This window comes from Panthera pardus, unplaced genomic scaffold (genome assembly GCF_024362965.1).
Source record: "Panthera pardus isolate Hobbes unplaced genomic scaffold, ASM2436296v1 HiC_scaffold_25, whole genome shotgun sequence".
NCBI classification, from domain to species: Eukaryota; Metazoa; Chordata; class Mammalia; order Carnivora; family Felidae; genus Panthera; species Panthera pardus.
In genome coordinates this window covers 10,368,993-10,379,093 of record NW_026526821.1, presented here as the reverse complement: position 1 = coordinate 10,379,093, position 10,101 = coordinate 10,368,993, and positions in this window count along the sequence as shown.

Sequence of the window (10,101 nt, the reverse complement as noted above, 5' to 3'; positions counted from 1 at the left end):
TTGGGTCATCCTGACCCGGACGCCTGGCACTTTCTAAAACTGTGTGTGCGTATTACATGCACATATATCGATACAGTAAATAGGTATTTAATTCCACCACCTTGTACAATGTAAATGCTCAGTAAGCGTTGAGCCAAGATGAAATTTGCAGCCTTCTGAGTCTTCGATTGGTGTTTCCATATGATGCCTCTGGGCCTGAGTCTTTATTTGGCATTTGCTTCATTGTAAGAGACTGTGCAACTGTAAACCACCCACATTTGTGCCTTACATTTTCTCGATTAGTTATATATCAAGTTCCCAGCTTGTAAGAGTTTCTTGTAAGCTCATCAGAAACACAAGCCCAGAATGCTGGGCTCATAAATACATTCACCTGGGTGTTTGGACATCCCAAGGCAGAAAATAAATCAGTTTGATCATCTTTTTGATATTCATGGCCGTCAATAAAGACTTACTGAAGGAAGGTTAACCTCCAGTTTTTGAATCTGTTTGAAAATGTTTTGCATTGTTTTCTGTAAGTCCCCTAAAGCAAAAAAGATAGAATTAACAGTCAATGGCCAAAGTTGGGAAGGTACGAATTTGGCTTAATAATACATAGAAGCCATTTAGAATTCTCATACTGAGTAAAAAGGCCAATTAACACCTGCCTTGCTGACTAATTTACTTCTATTCCCGACACCTTTGCTGTTTAACATAGCGTGGTGGGACATGTAAATGACAAGCCTAAATGAATGTACAATAGGTTTACAGCTCAAGCCATGTTAGCGGCTTAAGAAAAACTTCATTAAAGATACGGTTGCTTACATTTATTTATTTTAGTTGATGATCGTTTCATCATTTCTACTTAGAACGAGGTCATAAAACTGCCTCTTGTGTCTCCAAGTGGTGATGATAACAATTATTGTTTGAGCCCCGGTTGTATGCCTCAGACTCGCTAAAGGCACGCTCCTTTGTTTCATCTTCCCAGGGAGGTCAGCATTGCTTTGTCCACCTGGAAAATGAGGAAACTGAGGCTCAGAGATGTCAGGTGACTTAAATAGGAAGTGTCTGAGCTGGGGGTCAATCCCTAAACCCAGCTCCAAAATTATTCTTATATCCCACACCAGTCATGCATCCGAAGCTGAATATAGACAAGACGATTGAACAAGAAAAAAATGGTGGTAAAAGAAAACATGTTAAGTGAAGCATGTCCTGAAAATCCCAGGGTCTGTAGAAGTAAATTCCACAGGTAAAATCCAGGAGAGATTTTCCTCAAATGGAAACCTTCCATGAACGCCGTGTCAAGAAAAGAAAGACGCAGTGCACGTTTTGAAATCTGCCTCCAATGGTGAGCTGCATCGAAGAGCCAGGGGCAGGAGGTAAAGCCACCGGAGCAGAGCAGAGAGAGGGTAAATGCAGACAGCAGGACTATGGGCAACTCCCTAATCAAAGGTAAGTTTTCTGATTATTTAATACTCCTTAAACAACCAAAAGACCTGGGTGGGACCAGAGTTAGGAGAAAAAAACAAAAAAAGGATTGAGGCCCCCCCCGTTGACTCTACTGAGTGTCCAACTCTTGATTTAGGCTTAGGTCATGATCTTAGGGTTGTGGGATCGAGCCTCAAGTTGGGGTCCGTGCTGAGTGTGTAGCCTGCTTAAGATTCTCTCTCTCTCTCTCTCTCTCTCTCTCTCTCTCTCTCTCCCTCAGCTCCTCTCCCCCACTCTTGCTCTCTCTCAAAATAAAATAAATCTTAAAAAAAAAAAAAGATCAAAGCAAGAGATATTAAGCTTTCGTTAGGTGACTGGGCTTATATAATCCAATCATTCTCACTGTTTGCCCCAGGCAGAAATTGTTGGGAAATTATTGTTTTTACTGCTTATGTATTTATTTATTTATGTACTTAGAGAATGAGAGATCATGTGGGGGTGGGGGCTGGGGGACAGAAAGAGAGGGAGAGAGAGACTCCCAAGCAGGCTTCTCACTATCAGCGTAGAGCCTGACGTGGAGCTCGATCCCACGAAGCCAATCGTGAGATCGTGACCTGAGCCAAAATCAAGTGCCGGATGCTTAACCGACTGAGCCCCCCAGGTGCCCCGGGAAATTCATTTCTTGTCCTATCTTTCAGGCAGGCGCTCTATGAAAACCGAGGCTTTACTGTCAATGAGAATCTTTGGGATACATAATCCTATGGCCTCCTCATTAAAATCCTTTTTTATTCCTGCTTCAAGATGGGAAAACAAGCTCAGAGCGACAAGTATAAGCCGGATGTGCGAATGCTATGACTGTCCAGTTAAAGGGTGTAGGTCCCTGTTGCACTCAGCGCATCTACCCTGTTCTGCAAAACTTCCCCCGTCTGCTTCACCCGGCCCTCCCCTACTAAGCGTCCAGCCTCAGTACAGAGTTCCCTGCCTACCACCCACCTTTCCTCATCCAAATCGGGTCTCAACTACTTATCTTCTAATTCTTTCATAGCATGGTTCAAAATGTATGATTATAGATTTCATTGTATATCTGTCTGTTGCTTGTTTTTTCCACAGTGCAAGCCATGACATTAAGGCAGACCCCTTCGCCACCGAGTTCCCGGCGCTTAGCCATGGCAATGGAACACAGAAGTCACAATAAGTGATAATGAATGAATCCGTCCATGGCCAATGACTCTGCAGGCCAGAATATCAAAATAAAGTATTAAAAGGTAATTCCTGTTGGTGAGAATGTAAATTAGTACAGCTACGTGTAAAACAGTATGGCGGTTCCTCAAAAAATCAAACACGGAATTACCATATGACGTTGCATTTCCAGTTGTGGGTATGTGCCCAAAAGAACCAAAAACCAGGGACGTGAGGAGATCTTTGTACGCCTATGTTGATAACAGCATTATCCACAATAGCTAAAAGGCGGAAGCCACCCAAGGGTTGATCAACAGATGAATGGATACGTAAAATGTGGTGTATACATACAAAGAAATATCATCCAGCCTTAAAAATGAAAGAAATTCTGACACCTGCTCCAACATGGGTGAACCTCGGGGACATCATACTAAAGGAAACAAGCTGGTCACAAAAAGACAAATACCATTTGATTCCACTTATATGAGGTACTTAGTGAGGGGGGGGATGGAGAGTTAGTTGTTTAATGGGTACGGAGTTTCAGTTTTGCAAGACGGAGACAGATCTGGAGATTGCACAGCAATGTGAATGTTCTTAATACCACTGAGCAGTGCACCTAAAGACAGTGAAGATAGTAAACTTTTACCATCTTTAGGTTAAAGAATTTTATTTTGTTTTCTCACAGTTGGGGGGAAAAAGGCAATTGCAAAGTGATGGCTGCCCAATTGTAGTACTCTATTACAAAGTATCAAACTTCCAACCGGTGGGTTTTATGACATGTAAAGCATACCTAATAGAAGCTGTTTTGAAGAAGGCGATTAGATAGTTGGTTATCCCTGTAATTGAAAGGGCCATAAGTACGGCGCTGGTTTTTTCCTATGTGGGATTCCCAGCATCGCAAGCTTGAAAAGGCTGAAGTGCAAGGCTGGTGTGTCCATAAATCATGATCTACGACTGCAAAAGTATGCCCCTTTGGGTCTCTAATTATTCGTGCCAGGAAACGGCCATGTGGACCGGCATGGTCACCCCAGCTGCTTTAATTTGGGAAATGTAAGGTTTGGATTCCGGAAGTATTCTCAGCATGGCTCAGCCTCTTGGAGGCAGCCGACTTTCATCGATTTGATATCTGCCTGCCTCCTGGAAGGCTTTATTTCTGGAAGGAACTCTTCAAATTCTGGAGATTTAGAAGTCGAGCTAAAATCGCTTAAGAAATCATGCTTGTAATTCACCGCGAGGGCTTTATGATGGGGCCACATGTCCACTTTTCTGAGTGTCCTGGCCCGGAGCCCCTCCGTTGGGATGATTTATGGTTGCAAAGTCTGGCTAATTGCGATAATCACCACTTAACTAATGATAGTCCCCCTCCCTCGTTTTGATATCTCTCTGCTTGTTGCCATTTTATCAATCCCAAATTGGTATCGAACAATTTCCTGCTCTAATGAGCCTTCCTAGTTGCTGCTAATATATGGAAGCCTGTACGTGTACATTCAAAAAGAAAAAGAGAAAGTATTAATACTCCAGAGAGTTCGTTAAAGCAGGAATGAAGTGCAGCAAGGAGAATTGCCCCTGCAGATTCTTCAGTGCAAGAGTGGATCTGACGGCCACTTATGTGCCTCAGCCACTTGACTAGCTCACTCCAGTCCAGGCATGCAGATCTTGAGGTCAATCTCAGGCACTCACGTGCTGGAGAGAATGTTGGGTCTCTGAGTCCACAGCAGAGGCTCTCAATGGGGACGGGGGGAGCGATTTTTCTCTCTCCCCAACCAGGGGACATTTGGCAATGTCTGGAGCCGGTTTTGGGTTGTCACAACTCAAGAGTGCCACTGGCGTCTAGACGGTAGAGGCCAGGGATCCTGCTAACAGCCTCCGATGCCCAGGACGCCACCCCCCCACCCCCACCAAGAAATGATCTGATCCCAAGTGTCGATAGTGCCAGAGTTGAAAAACCAGGTCTATAGGAAGTATGACTTCAAGACCATGGCACCCACCTGATACGTTTGTTTCTTTTTTAACAGCAAAACATCTTCTAATACAATGTAAAATGCGAAATCACAATCAAATCCTTTTATCTTTTCCAGGGGAGCCTTCTTCACCTCCCCCAACTAAATCAAACCCCTGCATTCTTGCCTTTTCCCTCAAGGATTGCACAACCGCAATCTTATATTCGCTTGTGGGATGATTTGAGTAATTTATCTGCTTCCTCTGTAGATCAGAAAAAGATAAGATTCTAGTGAATTTTCTTCTAATCTTTCCTCCATGAATATCATACCTGTAACACAATCGAGATCAATTTGAGAATAGAGTCTGGCGTTCGGTTTATTTCACTGAACCAGGGTGCCACAAGCCTTTCCCACCACATTAAAAAACAAACACACCGTAAATGTGTTTTACAATGCAATTTTTCACTCTGTGAACGAATTCTTAATTTGCCTCAGCAGCGCCCGTTATTACATTCGAACTGTTTGCCTTTATTACGGATAATATTTCGGTGAACCTCCTGTGCATACAGCTCTGTTCAAATTTTGGATTTCTTTCCCCGCGGCCTCATGTCCTGAGTTTTTCTGAAACGAATGTTGGTATTTCACAGATTCACAACCCTTCAAGAGCTTTTTCCAAATACTATCTTACTCCGTTTGCGGGCTCTTGTGCAAGACGTGTGCCTTGGTAACATGAGTGATCAAGCTAAATGGCTAAGCCCATAAACATGCTTATCAGGACACTCACATATTTCGTAACCGGACAGGAGAAATATATAGATTTTCAAAAGCAAGTTGAAGGTTCAATTGATTGAACAACTTTTCAGCGAAAAACGCTTTTCCACTCCATTTCCTTCTTTAGCAGTTCTGATTCATTCTTTACTGAAAACATTTCTGTATTGGCACCCACAACCTTTTCTAAAGGTTTCTCCCGCTTTTTTTAATCTACCAGACACAAATACTGCCTCCCTCTCCCCAAAAGTGCTTGTTCTGAACTCTGTCTTTTAAAAAAAAATCACCGAGAAGGCACTTCTGTAAATTTGCCACAAGTGTTCTTTATTATAACAAACCTTTAGAGAGCTAAAAGCCCAGCACGCAGGAAAGTTTACTGTCATAAATATCTCCCCGTCTTCGCAATATAAATTATAATTGAAAATAAACTTGTCAGGGAATTCTCCCCAACACACAAAAAGTGAGACCGTTGGAGCGAGGCAATTAAGAATGTTAATTGGCACAGAGAGAAAAGCAAAGGACAGTCATTGTTAAGATAACTGGTCTATAAACACCTAAATGGATTTTGTGAACGGGAAGAAAGGATCATCTTTTGACCATGAAAGGGAATATAAAATGTTCTTTTCTTTGTTTTAATGTGTGGGGAGATTTTAACTTCTTCTTTTTTTTTTCATCCCAGACTCCGAGGTCAACAAACGGCCCGGTCCCCGTCCGGTTGGCTCACCGAAGGACTGGGGATACCAAAGTGGAGGTGAGAGGTGGGGGCGAAGCCAAGGACGCACCCAAGAGCAGAAGGAGGCAAATGTTAAAGAAGAAAAATACAGCGGCATGATGAGTGCAGGGGAATACAGCAAAGACGGCAAAAAAGAAGGAATCCTATTCCAAGGAAACAGAACGGGAGTTAAGCACAGGGAAGAACGAGACAGTTTTCATTCAGTTCTCACCCCCCAGGTTGATCTCAGAGTTAATGTGTGAAAGCCACGACGTGGACAAGCCCACGAAGACAGACGTCGGTGTGGGTCTTGCCCTTGCAATTTCTGTCCAGGCTGTCTCAATCTTTCCATGCCTTGTTTTCTTGTGGTCTCTGTGGGGAGACTAATGTCTGCTTGTGGCATATATAACTGGTGTTCAGGAAACATCTACCATCATCACACACATTGTTTCGGGCAGGAATATTTATCTGAGGATTCTCATAATATTAAGTTGACCCACAACATATGTGTTAGTTCGGGGATCAGAATTACTTGATTTACTAGGTCATTCATGCCTCCATTTAATGAGTCATCCTTTTGCCCACTGTGTACCAGGACTTGAGCTAGGTGCCCAGAATGTTAGAGATGAAAATTTCAAAGAGTCACAATCTCATATGTGTGAAAGCTTAAACATCAGCATTCTGGGCTCATGCAAAAACGGACCTATGTAGGGGCACCTGGGTGGCTCAGTCAGTTAAGTGTCTGACTCTTAAATTTTTTTTTTTTTTTAACGTTTTATTTATTTTTGAGACAGGGAGAGACAGAGCATGAACAGGGGAGGGTCAGAGAGAGGGAGACACAGAATCCGAAACAGGCTCCAGGCTCCGAGCTGTCCGCACAGAGCCCAACGCGGGGCTCGAACTCACGGACCGCGAGATCATGACCTGAGCCGAAGTCGGACGCTTAACCGACTGAGCCACCCAGGTGCCCCTTAAGTGTCTGACTCTTGATCTCAGCTCAGGTCATGATCTCTCACAGTTCATGAGATTGAGCCCCATGTCGGGCTCTGTGCTGATAGCCCAGAGTCTGCTTGGGATTCTCTCTCTCTCCCTCTCTCTCTGCCTCTCCCCCACCCTCTCAAAATACATAATAAATGAACATTTTTTAAAAATTGTGATCTGTGATACATGGACTCTACCTAGAATGGGGCTGGGAGTGAGTTGAAGTCATGAAAGGCATAAATGAGGACACATCCCCTTCCAGACTAGACACGACATGACAGGGGCCGTGGTCATCACATTCACCATTGCATAAGCAAATACCTTTAATATATGTCAAAAGCAAGGGCTGCAAAAAGTTAAAGCAAGGTAAAGGGATAGAGAACGTCAGTGGATGCTTTTTCGTAGGGTGGTCAGGAAAGGATTCACTGATAAGAAGACATGTGAGCAGAGACATGAAGGAGGTGAGCCAGGCAGATAACTATGGGAAGAGCATTCCAGGCAGAGGCAACAGACAGTGCAAAGGCCCTGAGGCAGGAACATGTTTGACGTGTTTGAAGAAGCTTAAAAAGGCCAGTGGAGCTGGAGTAAAGTGAGAGGTCATGGGGGTGGAGTTGTATGGCTTTAGTAATCTAGGTTTTTTGTGTGTGGTTTTTTTTTTTTCCAATGAAAAAAATTGTGAAATATACATAACATAGAATTCAATATCTTAATCCTTTTTAATCGTACAGTTTAGTGGCATTACGAACATTCACATTGTTGTGCAAGCTCCAAAAGTGTTTCCATCTTGAGTAACTGAAACTCCATGAAACTCTATTCCCATTAGATCATAACTCTCCACGTGCCCCTCCCTCCACTAACAGTGCATGGCGGTTCCCATTTCTCTGCATCCTCCCCAGCATGTGTTACTGTGTGTGTGTGTGTTTATGTAAGTAATCTCCACACCCAACGTTGGGCTCAAACAACCCCGAGATCGAGAGTCGCATGCTCTTCTGACTGAGCCAGCTCCGTGCCCCTCTTTTGCCCTCTGGTTTTTTTTACAGTAACCATCTGACAGGTGTGAGGCAGGATCTCATTGTGGTCTTGATTTGCAGTCCCCTAATGATTGGTGAGACCGAGCATCTTTTTCCAGGCTTTATATATGCATTTTTCTCCCAAACAAAAGCTGCTGTCATTCTCCATTTATTTTAAGGGTCTTCTCACAGTGGCACCTTACCAGACAGATACCCCAACAAATACTAGGGCATTTCAAGGATGCGAAGCAGAACTCAGAAGCGGTGATGAGTAGAACGCTTAAGGAAGTCTTAATCGGCCTGCACCAAAACCATCTAAGAGTTGAAATATTTACTAGGCTTCATCTTAATGCTAAAACCATAGCAGTACAACCCTCCCCCTCTTTTTGTTTTTTGGAAGAACATTTTTTTTTCATTAGTGAGATGAAAAGTTGTTGGAGGGTTTTGAGCAGAGGAATCACACGTCTTCCTTAGATTTAGGAGAGCTCTGAATATGCCACGGTAGACGGGCATGCGGGGGTGGGGAAAGTGGACGGGGGAAGGGCAGGGAGGATGCCAGGGCAGTAGTCCAGGAGGGACAGGATGGAGGCTGGGATCCAGGCAGAAGTGGTGGCCGGGGGGGAAGCACTTGGACTGAGGGATGTGCCGTGATTGTTTGGCTGACAGGGCTTGCTATGAGACAGGGAGGTCAAGGGTGACTCCTAGGGCTGTGCCCCAAGCACCCGGAAGGAGGCAAGTGCCGTGTGCACGAATGGGGAAGGCTGTGGGAGAAGCCTATTTCCCAGCCTGGAACGAGAGACTTCACTCACTCGGGACTTACGTCTGAGATGCCAATTTGACATTCAAGTTGAAAAGCCCTATCAGGAGGAGGATAGATCAGTCTGGAGTTCAGGGGTGAAGCCCAGGAGTCCGGTGACAACGGCATGAGATGGTATTTGAAGCCGCAGGACCGGCTGGGACCTTCTGAGGGAGGGAGATAAGGAAGAGACAAGTGCAAAGCTGAGGCCTGGGGACCTCCTGACTTGAAAGGAGGGAGGCTGAGGAGGAACGTGCAAAGGTGCCCGGGAAGGAGGAGCCAGTGAATCAGAAGGACGGAGAGTGAGCCGTCCAGGAAGCCGAGAAAGGAACGTGCCTCGTAAGGAGGGGCCGATCCACTGTCTGTCAAGGCAGACACGCCCTGGGCTGACCACTGAGTTGGGGCAACATAAAGATGGACAGTCATCAAGAGCGACTCCGTGGACGGGGAACCTGGGGGGCTCAGTCGGTTGAGCATCCAACTCTTGATTTCAGCTCAGGTTGTGATCCCAGGTTTGTGAGATAGAGCCCCATGTCTGTGCTGAGCATGGAGCCTGCTTAAGATTCTCTCTCTCTCTCTCTCTCTCTCTCTCCCTCTACCTCTCACAATCTCTCTCTCAGAAAGAAAGAAAGAAAGGAAGAGAGACAAAGAAAGAAAGAACAAAAGAAAGAAAAAGAGAAAGAAGAGAAAGAAAGAAAAAGAACAAAAGAAAGGAAGAGAGAAAGACAAAGAAAGAGAGAAAGAAAAACAACAAAAGAAAGAAAGAGAAAGAAAGAAGAAAGAGAAAGAGAAAGAAAACAAAAGAAAGAAAGAAAAAAAGAAGAAAGAGAAAGAGAGGTAAAACAAAAGGAAGAAAGAGAGAAAGACAAAGAGAAAGAGAAAGAAAGGACAAAAGAAAGAAAGAGAAAGAACAAAAGAAAGGAAGAGAGAAAGACAAAGAGAAAGAGAAAGAAAGGACAAAAGAAAGAAAGGAAGAGAGAAAGACAAAGAAAGAGAGAAAGAGAAAAAAAGAAAGAGAAAGAAAAAACAAAAGAAAGAGATAAAGACAAAGAAAGAGAAAGAAGGAACAAAAGAAAGAAAGAAAGAAGAGAAAGAGAGGAAGAACAAAAGGAAGAAAGAGACAAAGAGAGAAAGAGAAAGAAAGAAAGAGAAAAAGAACAAAAGAAAGAAAGGAAGAAAGACAAAGAAAGAAAGAACAAGAGAAAGAAAGAAAAAGGAAGGGAGAGTTGCTGAGAAAGGAAGGGGGAAGCGGTCTTCCAGGAGACCGGGAACATGAATGGAAGAGGGAAACGCAGGGAGGGGACCGGGCCC